At 39.6% G+C, this 10,977-nt stretch overlaps 1 pseudogene across 1 annotated transcript; it reads left to right on the top strand.

Annotated features, from left to right (window-relative positions):
- Positions 1-10,081: 10,081 nt before the first annotated feature.
- Positions 10,082-10,902, top strand: LOC100339471 (small ribosomal subunit protein uS3 pseudogene; annotated as a pseudogene). The gene has a single exon (XR_016217160.1). The product of XR_016217160.1 is annotated as a small ribosomal subunit protein uS3 pseudogene (transcript).
- The last annotated feature ends 75 nt before the right edge of the window (positions 10,903-10,977 follow it).

Genomic DNA, 10,977 nt, shown 5'->3' with positions numbered 1-10,977 from the left:
TGTCAAAACCCATAGAATGCACAAAGGGTAATCCCTATTGCAAGCTACAGACTTTAGTTACAATAATCTATCCATATTGGCTCATGAATGGTAAAAGTGGACCATAGTAATGTAAGATATTAATGATAGAAACAATACGTGGGAACTTTCTATTCATTTCATTCAATTATTTTGCAAATTAAAACTGTGGTAGAAATGAAGTCTACTAATTGCATATACAATCATGTTCTATAAAAGCAGGAGTATATTGAGATTTTAGCCTCAACCTTGAGATTCCATGAGTCTGGTGTGCTTGTGAGCATACCAGTATGTGAACACATGTACACCTCTGCTTTTCAGAAGGGAGATCTGTGGTGATATCAAAGGATTACACATTGCAGTAAGGCACCTGCAAACAGTATTCAGAAAGAGAAAAGAAGAGAGAATAGAGAACCATGAAGAGTCGCCAACATTTAAGGCACAGAGGAAGAGTTGACTATGGAGAATGGAAGAGGAATGGGTGAATGTGGTTCCACAGATGCCAACATGGAAGCTCCTCCCAGGCAGGAGGGAGAAATCAGTATCAGATGTTCCCAGTGATTCTGGGAATTTGTATTCTGGGAATCTGTAGTTTCCTACGGCAGTTCTAACAAAATACTACACAGTGGACAGCTAAAAGCAATAGCAATCTGTTGTCCCAGAACCCTGGAGGCTACAACGACATCAGAGTGTTGATGACCACTGCAGTTATGGAATGTATAAGGGGGAGTTTGTTGTCTTCCAGGTTTTGGTGCTTGTTAGTTGTCCCTGGTGTTCCTTGATTTTTATTTGTATCATTCTAATTTCAGCCCCTGTCTTCACGTAACAGTTTTTCACTGTCTGTCTGCCTGCCTGTTTCTTAATTTCTCTCCTCTTATAGGGACACTAGTAATTGAATTAGGGTTCAATGTAGTCCAATGGCACCTTATCTTAGCTGTGTTACATCTACAAAGACCCTATTTCTGAATAAGGTCACAATCGCCAGTACTGGGAGATTGAGACGTGAACATATCTTTTAGGGGCACAATTCAACCAAGTACAGAAAGGATCAAAAGAATTGAAAAGTGGCCATCCAAATTAGATCAGTGATCCTGAAAAAAAATCAATCTTCATAAACTGGTAAGAGTCAAAATCCAATGTAGAGATTTTGAATAGTGAATGGGGAATGAAAATTGGATATAGTATAGATTCACTGTTTCAGGGTAAATCAGGACATCATGATGGAGCATAAAGATTTTTTTCCATGCTTTTATATTTTTTTAAGATTTATTTTAAAGGCAGAATGACAGAGAGGGAGAGATGGGGAGGAGAGAGAGAGAGACAATGAATTTTCCATTTTCTGATTTACTTCCCAAATGGCCACAAGAGCCAGGGCTGGGCCAGACCAAAAGCAGGAGACAGGAACTCCGTTATGAGTGGCAGGGGAAGAAGTACTTGGGCCATCTTCTGATGTCTTCCCAGGAGCATTAGCAGGAAGCTAGATAAGAATTGAAGCAACCTGGACTCAAACCAGCACTTTGATATGGAATGCCGTCATTGCAAGCCATAGCTTACTGCTTGCTGTGCCTTAAAGCTGTACCCTGCTATTATTATGTTTAATAAATCAATGAGTAAATGGTAGAAAGAATAAGTTTAAAAATATAGCCAATGGGCTGGCGCCACGACTCAATAGGTTAATCCTCCGCCTGTGGTGCCGGCACCCAGGTTCTAGTCCCGGTCGGGGCGCCAGATTCTGTCCCGGTTGCTCCTCTCGCAGTCCAGCTCTCTGAAGTGGCCCGGGAGCGTAGTGGAGGATGGCCCAGTTCCTTGGGCCCTGCACCTGCATGGGAAACCTGGAGAGGCGCCTGGCTCCTGGCTTCGGATCAGCGCGGTGGGCAGGCCCCAGCGCACCAGCTGTAGCGGCCACTTGGGGGTGAACCAAAGGAAAAGGAAGACCTTTCTCTCTGTCTCTCTCTCTCACTGTACACTCTGCCTGTCAACATATATATGTATATATATATATATATATATATATATATATAGCAGATGTCATGAAAAGTCTGAAGAGACGGAAAGGGATGCAATATAAAACACAGTGTGTGTGTGTGTGTGTGTGTGTGTGTGTGTGTGGTAAAGCAGTGGAATTTTTGAGGTAAGAAATTCGAAGAGTCAACAGCATTGAAATGTTTGTAGTGAAAAATAGGGAGAAAAAAATGACTGGATTCAGACTGGATTAATCCTTTGGGATTCACGATCTGAATTTTTTGTTGCGGTAATACATATTCTTTTAGTGGAGCTAATCTGCACAGTTTTCCTGATTTTTTAAAACAACATTCATGAGCCCAGGTCGGGGCAGGTGTGATAAAAGGAGAACAGCAAGAACTTGATGGTATTGGCTGAAGAGCGATCAAAGAATGGGTTGTGATGTTTAAGCTGAATAGGAAAGGAAGTAAATATAGAAGGAAGTATCATAGACAACATGCAGACACTCTGGCTGTTGCAGCCAATTGGGGAGTGAACCAGCTGATGGAAGACCTCTCTCTCTCTCTCTCTCTCTACCTCTCCTCTCTCTGTGTAATTCTGACTTTCAAATAAATAAATCTTTAAAAGAATAAAAGAAAACATGCAGAAGTTGAGACTGAAAGATTTAGTAAATTAAGACTGAGCAAATAAAAGAGAGAGATTACAGATTAGATCAAATGCCTGGGCCAAATTTCAGTCCTTCCATGATGAGGCGTGTGATGTTAGGGAATCTTAGTCTCTCTGAGCTTCAGTTTTCTTACCTAAAAAGGAGTCAAGAGGTCCTACTCCTCCATCACACAGGAAGCACTGTTGAAGTATTTGATACATAAAATTAGTGTTATTGAATGTGTGTTCTTCTTTCACATAGAACTGTTACAAAATTTGGAAAAACTAAGTCTGGTAGGAGGAATTTCACACCTGTCATCAGAGTTGATGATGCTCTTGTCTCCCAAATCATAATGGGTGTAAATATCACTTGCACCTGTGCAGTGCCATCTACTGGTTAAAAATAAAAAATAAGTGGACTTATTTTCCTTCATTAATAATAAATTTTTTAAAACTTCTGGATTTTTGAAAATGCACCGGGATCTCAGATATTTTGTTACTATAATATCTTTCCTCTTACCTGTTTTTTTTTTGTTTTTCATAAAATAAACTACACAAATTTTAAAAGAAGGGATGCCTTTCTATTAGTGCCTTGAACTGATTTGTTTATTCAGGGGTTACAGCAATTGCTTCTAATCTGTATCTAACTGTGCAAATTGCTGAGTTGTTCCAAAGATAACTGAAATAGCCAGACCAAAAAGTTGTTGGGCCATGGTGTTGGTCGGCTACCATCAATTGGGTTCACTCAAGATTATGTCATTCCCCTTTACAGCATTAAGTACACATATACCCTTGGAAAGGAAGGTCCTTATTCACTGTCAACTGTATAACCCCAGGATTTTGCAGCTGCTCTTTTTCTGAAAAAACTTTAGACTTGCAGAATGGGCTTTAGCTAGATATGGGCTCCAGGAAAGGGGAGAGCATATTTAAAAATATAGAGACAAGAAATGGAAGAAACTGGAGGGCATTTGCCACAGCAGTTAAAAAGCCACTTGGGATGCCCATATCTCATATCAGAGTGCCTGTGTTTGAGTCCAGCACTGCTTCTGATTCCAACTTCCTGTTACTGTGCATCCTGGGAGGCAGCAGGTGATAGTTCAAGTGGTTGGGTCCTCGCCACCAACATGGGAGACTTGGATCAAGTTCTCAGCTCTCAGCTTCAGCCTGACTGAGCCCTGGTTTTTTCAGGCATTTGGGAAGTGAACTGACAGATGGAAGTTCTCTGTCTGTATCTCCCTGTCTTTAAAATAAATTAAATAAATCATCTTTTAAAATGAATAGGGAAAAGAATCTATAACAAGAATTGCAGATTAGGAAATAAATATGATGAAGCTTCAGAAAAATTCATGGAAAACGTGCATTGTCTTTTAATTTCACTTTCCACCAAGCTTTTAAAGTCCCCTTGTATGTTAGAAAAGCTCCTACAATGATAATGAGATACAAAGTAAAGCTAATCTTGGCTTAGGTACTATAAATTACCATCATTTTATGTGATACTATCAAACTGTTTTATGGGTCTCCTTTAATAATTTCTGAACTAATTTGACTTGTTGATATGATAGCTGAGAATAAACATATTATTTTTATAAGTGTCCTTCAAATGTTCTTATGTATAAAGGCTTAAATTGGAGGCAATTTTTTATTCATATTTTGGATTCTTTTTTGGTGATCATATTTAAAGATTTAACAACATCGCCATAAGCAAAACAAACAAATAAACTACAAAAACCAGCTCCTGTTAAAGGACTAGAATAAAGGCCATCTACTCGCCATGGGGCTTGTTTGTTAATTGCTTTGGTCCACTTTACAAGGTCAAATCCATTCTCCTAATGACGAATCTCATCTGTTCTGGCAGAGAAAGAAATGTTTTCTTTCACTTCTATGTGTGGCAAGAGCTCATTCATCTCAGTAAGTTCTGAAGAGAAATCTAGCTACATCCGAGAGAGAGGAGTATTCAAAGGGCAACTGATGGCCAGGAAGATATATGGAATTCACTTTCCTGAGACAGACATTCAAATGGTAACAAGTGATAGAAAACAGCTCTATATTTCAGCGTGATGTGTGTTTGCTGCCGATGATTAAACCCCCTGTGAGCCATCTGCGTTTAATGGGTTAGAACTACTTTGTAGCTGCAGTTTTTTCCTTCCACAGCTCTCTTATTTATTTGAGAGAAGGCCGATCTCCACTCTTTAAAAGTTAAGTATGTAAGAAACCCTGCCAAAAGAATCAAAAAGAAAAGGCAAATTTATAGGCTAGTGTTGTTTTAAGAATTTAGTAGTATAAATAAGAAGTGTAGATAAATGTGTACAAGTAGACGCATAAGTGACCCTCTGTTTATCTCAGTTACATTATTTACCTAAATTCCAGAGCAGAATTAACCCAATTAGTTTATATAATGGCTAATGCTGTCCCTCAGCTGAGCTCTTAGTGATGTGCATAACTGATGCTGAGGAGGTGGTGGTGGGAGGGGTGGGGGATGGTGTTCTATTACCTACAAGTCAAGCCTTGGGATTGTGGTTTGTATCCAGTGATCTGTGCAGAAAAAAAAAAAAAAAATCAGAGTCCAGAATTACCATAGCTTGGAGCAATATCCACTGTGCCATTAATGCAATTAAATTTAATTTCTCATTTAAAATGGTAGCAATGATAATAACTTTCTGTGTGCATACCTTTTTTACTCAAGGCATGTCATATTGTACTAACATCTCATTATTCCTCTCTGATTTAGAAAAGTCGGCAGCCATAGCACTCAATAAATATTTGCTGAATTGAATTGAACTCTGAAAACTGAGAAGTGAGATGGGACTGATATTCAGTGACACATCTGGGATGAGAATCTTGATTCTGTTCTGCCAAACAGCGAACTTCGCCAAACCAATGGAAATGCAACCTGAAGAATTCTTCATCTAAGAAATCTTCACGCAGATACAGATGCTACACTGAGTCCCACAACTACATGAGCCTAGCAAGTCCCTCCTGTCATTTGTTTGCACCCTGAATACATTGCCTCAGTTTAGGATTTTGCCTCCTAATAGCATTTAGCTTTCTACCTAGGTTATTAACATTTGGTCTAAGGTATTTCCAAGAATAATTTTTTTCTTGACATGTTTTAAATCTTTGAACCAGAAACCATATCTACAAGAGGAAGCCCCATAGAGCCTTTAAAAACATAAATCGATTTCACAGCTAGAGATACAGGGATCTAGAAATGAGGGAGCAGTTCTTCTGTTAAACCTCTGTTTATGAAATTCTGGCCGCTGTTCTATTTACAGTGAGACACACGTTAGCCAAACTGAGGCAAGGAAAGAGTTCAATTAAAGTAGGAAAGGCAACCCCCAGCTGCTTCTTTGTCTTTTCTCTTTCATGGCGTAGGGAGTATTTTTTCTGTAATGACCTCAGAATCTTCTCTCTCTTCTTGTCGGTCAGAGATCAAGGGGTATACCAGGGTGAAATCATGTTCTTTCTGAACTTTTCCATCAGCTTCTGTAGATGTATATTTGGAAAGTGCATTTACAGTTTTTCAAATTTTCCTGTTACATATTTACTTATAGCTTTAATTTTAAAATGCATTGTTAATCCATATCAGGAAAATTTCAGTAAATATCACCCATCCGAGTACACTGAATAGTCCTTGAAAACAAAGGACATGATCTGAATTTATCAATAACTTCCATGGCTAGCATAGCACATTGTAATATTTTGAGTTTAGCAGGTTTTTGTTGCATTACTTGATAATAGAAGACTTGAAAGTCATTATTGAATAAAATAAATTATTTTTATGCTGAAGCTAAGGACTTTGATCCAGTTAATAAACATGATAATAAACTAAATATTTAAAATTAGAGACATTTGTAGCATGATGCAAATACATGAATTAGAGATTATAAATATTTTAAGTACCATACACATAAATTTTTAAAAACTTATTTGAGTTCTCTTCCCAAAAAAAGATATAAAATGCAATTTCTATAAGCTCCTACTCATCGCTCCATTCTGATTCAGATACAATCCCTTTTCTGTAGCCTTCCATGACCTACCAACAGTGGAATTAATTGGTCTTACCTGTTCTCCAATAGCACTCCTCTCCCAACGCTTCTATATGATATAGCAATTACTGTTTTCTTTCCTCCCCCAACCAGCATGTTAGTTTTTCAAAGGTCTTAATAATAAGACAGTTCAGGAATAGGATTTGGACTTTGAAGCTCCTTTTACCTCTGACCCTAAGTGCTCTCACCTGCAAAAAGCAGAGGCTATAAACTCATGATCATAAAAAAAAGTGAGAGTCAAATTAAAAAGTAAGTATGAATGCACTCTATTAATTTAAAATCTCATGTGGTTTTTTCAATTACTGATGATTCACCTCAAGCTTTACAGCTAAAAAGCTGTGGAAGTATAATTTTTTATGATTTCTTTTATTTATTTATTTATTTGAAAGGCAGAGTAGCAGAGAGATGGAAGAAGAGACAGAAAGATCTTCTATTCACTGATTCAGTCCAAGTGGCAGCAATAGCCAGGACTGGGCCAGGCCAAAGCCAAGAGCCAGGAGCTTCTTCCAGGTCTCCTACATGGGTGTAGGGGCCCAAGCACTTGTGCCATCTTCCACTGCTTTCCTAGGCACATTAGCAGGGAGCTGGATCCTAAGTGGAGCAGTCAGGACTGGAACTGGCACCCATATGGGCTGCTGCTGCTGCAGGTGGCAGCCTAACCTGCTGTGCCACAGCACTGGCCCCTAGAAGTAGAATTTCTAAAGCCACGCTCCTTTCATGGTGCTGACCAGACTACCTGCCCTATTCTTGAATGCCCCACCTCAACCAAGGGTAGTCTTGCTACTCGGGTGTCATCACTACCACTCACTCAAATGAAAAAAAAGTCAAGTTTGCTGCATTTTGAAAAGTCTGGTTCTGTTTAAACTTATATTTTGCTAGGGAGAGATAATATGATAAATGAATCTTACTCATTCCATAATATTTAATGATCTTCTACAGTGAGAAATATTTAATTTGGAGATGTGACCATGTCAGATTATTTATTTATTTATTTATTTGAAAGTCAGAGTCACAGAGAGAAAGAGAGACTCAGACAGAGAGAGGTCCCCCATTCTCTGGTTCACAATGGCCATGTCTGAGCCAGGTGGAAGCCAGGCACCCAGAGCTTCATCAAGGTCTCTTATGTGGGTTTCAGGTGCCCAAACACTTAGATCACCTTCTGCTACTTTTCCCATGTCATTATCAGGGAGCTGGATTGGAAACGGAGCAGCAGGACCACAAACTGAAACACACGTCGGATACAGGCATCGCAGACAATAGTTTTACCCAGTATGCCATGCTGCTGGCCCCTGATACTGGATTTCTTAATGCCATGGACCACTCTGGAAGTTCGGTGAAACTTATGAATCCCTTCTTAGATAATGCATTTTTAATTTTTTTTTTCATTAAATATGAGAGGCAGAGAAAAGAGGGCAGGAAGATACAGAGTGGTAGGAAGAAAGAGACCTCCATTTGCTGGTTCCCCCCACAAATACTTGCATCACCCACAGCTGGGCCAGGCCAAAGCAAGGAGCCAAGAGCTCCATTCATGCCTCCCACAAGAATGGCAGGGATGCAAGTACTTGAGCAATCACTGACTGCCTTCCAGTCTGTGCCTTAGGACACTGGAATCAGAAGCAGATCTGGGACTCAAAATGAGGCACTCCAATATGGCCTGTGGGCATCCCAAGTGGCGTCTTAACTACTGTGCCAAACAGTTGCCCCAGATAATGTTTTGAGATAAATAAAAGAAAATGCATATACTTAAGAGGGAAACTAATTATATTATTATACAGGCATCCAAATATTTAGAAAATAAAAATCTAGGATGTAGTAAATCAACACATCTTTATAAACTGTAACATCCAGCAACAACATTAAAAACTACCCTGATGAAATGATAAATTTGAATTATGATTTTGACATATTTATAATAACACTTGTAAATGTAAGAAGAAAATCTCTGCTCTTTCTATTGGGGACAAATCCACATCCATCCCACTACTACATTCTTCTTGGTGCCTCAGGGAATTGTCTCTAGACACCATCTTAATAGAAAATCTGCTGATACCAAGAACCACGGATGCTCATGTCCCTATGTAAAGTGACACAGTGTCTGTTATAACTTACACACAACACAACCTCCCACATTAAACCCTGTCAAGGTTACTTACAATACGTAATGCAATGTAAATACTCTGTAAATAGAGGCTATTGCATTGTCCAGGGAACAATGAAAGAAAAAATAAATCTGTACATGTGTAGTATGAATTTTGGCTCAAATATTTTTGATCCATAGCTGGTCAAATCCAGCAATATGGAACTCTGACACAGATGACCTACTGTGTTGAGATTTATTGTCCGTAATCGCAAATGGAAGGAACTCTTGAGTTTCATTCTTCAGGTTAGAAAAAAATTAAAGCATAATTGTGTTCTCATCTCAGATTGTGGAACCTCTGCATTCTATCCAGACATGCACCCTCCTCTACCCACTCCCATCACATTGTGAACTGTGCTCTAGTGAGATGGGGAGATGAATATTTAAATCGTTTCAGATTCACCAACTAGACTGTATAAGTAACCTAAAACGGGCTCTTTTTTCTACTGAAAAACTGTCATGTTTCTAATATGTTAGCAAATATTCTGGATAATTCTCTAGAATCTTAAAGTACATATCATAATAGGTAAGAGGAAATTTTATTTGTATGATTTGTAATATTTCAAGTACACAGTTTTAAGAAATGCATTAAATAATTCAAGATGTAATGAGCCTTGTTCTAATGTCAAATACTTACTATAAAATTGTGCCATGATTAAGTATTCAAGTAAAGTCACTTACATATTTCTTTTAACTTATAATATGCATAGTGACATACAAGTCTCAGAAGAAAAATAAAAAGCTTTCTTAGATTTTTAAAACAGTTTATACACGCATAGTAATAGATCTTTTCACTTATTATTTTATCCAAGAATTATTTAGTTGTTGACAAACTGAAACTATAGCTCTCTATATAACACCAACTGTACAAAGCACATGGAGGAGAGGTGTGAATTGTATTATGGAAATAAGAATAAGCACCTAGCACCTAAGATGAGAAAGCAAAGGAAAAGGAAACAATCGCACATCCTCTTCTTAAGTACTGTGTTGAGTGTAGTGATCTGCTGCTTCTCCCTTCCTTGAAGGTAAAGGGATCAACAGGTGTAGGAAACAATGAAACTAATACAGTCCCATAATTATGCACTCGTTCTCTTGTGCTTCCTCAAGGTTATACAGGTTAAGTAACTTTGTTATTCTTTTGAGATATGTTGTCAGACCCGGGGCAAAAACTGAAGTAGTTTTGTTGTTCTGCTTTCAAAAGATATTATGTAAGGAGAAAATACGCATTGCCTAATATTCATGAGAGATACATGAGCATTCTTCAAAAATCCACAAATCACCTTTCGTTTCGGCTGCGCGCGGCGGCAAGATGGCGGTGCAGATTCTAAGAAGAGGAAGTTTGTTGCTGACGGCATCTTCAAAGCTGAGCTGAACGAGTTTCTCACCCGGGAGCTGGCTGAAGATGGCTACTCTGGAGTTGAGGTCCGAGTTACACCAACCAGGACAGAAATCATTATTTTAGCCACCAGGACACAGAATGTGCTCGGTGAGAAAGGCCGGCGAATCCGGGAACTGACTGTCGTGGTTCAGACGAGGTTTGGCTTCCCAGAGGGCAGCGTAGAGCTTTACGCTGAAAAGGTGGCCATGAGGGGCCTATGTGCCATTGCCCAGGCAGAGTCTCTGCGTTACCAACTCCTAGGAGGGCTTGCTGTACGCAGGGCCTGCTATGGTGTGCTGCGGTTCATCATGGAGAGCGGAGCTAAGGGCTGCGAGGTTGTGGTGTCTGGGAAGCTGCGAGGACAGAGGGCTCAGTCCATGAAGTTTGTGGGCGGCCTGGTGATCCACAGTGGGGACCCTGTTAACTACTATTCTGACACCGCTGTGCGCCATGTGCTGCTCAGACAGGGTGTGCTGGGCATCAAGGTGAAGCTCATGCTGCCCTGGGACCCAAGTCGTAAGATTGGCCCCAAGAAGCCCCTGCCCGACCACGTGAGCATGGTGGAACCCAAAGATGAGATCCTGCCCACCACCCCCATCTCAGAGCAGAAGGGTGGGAAGCCAGAGCCGCCTGCCATGCCCCAGCCAGTCCCCAGAGCATAACAGGGTTTCCCTGGCAGCTGTATGGAGTCTGGATGTTACTTTATAAAGATCTTTAATAAATCTTGTACAAAAAAAAATCCACAAATCATTTTCTGAAATTTCATTTTATGCTTCAAGGAACTGCAAACT

This window comes from Oryctolagus cuniculus, chromosome 11, assembly GCF_051225735.1.
Source record: "Oryctolagus cuniculus isolate XC-2025 breed Fujian yellow rabbit chromosome 11, ASM5122573v1, whole genome shotgun sequence".
In the NCBI taxonomy this organism is placed as follows: Eukaryota; Metazoa; Chordata; class Mammalia; order Lagomorpha; family Leporidae; genus Oryctolagus; species Oryctolagus cuniculus.
Note: the sequence above shows the minus strand (reverse complement) of the source record. Positions and strands in the feature narration are given on the sequence as shown.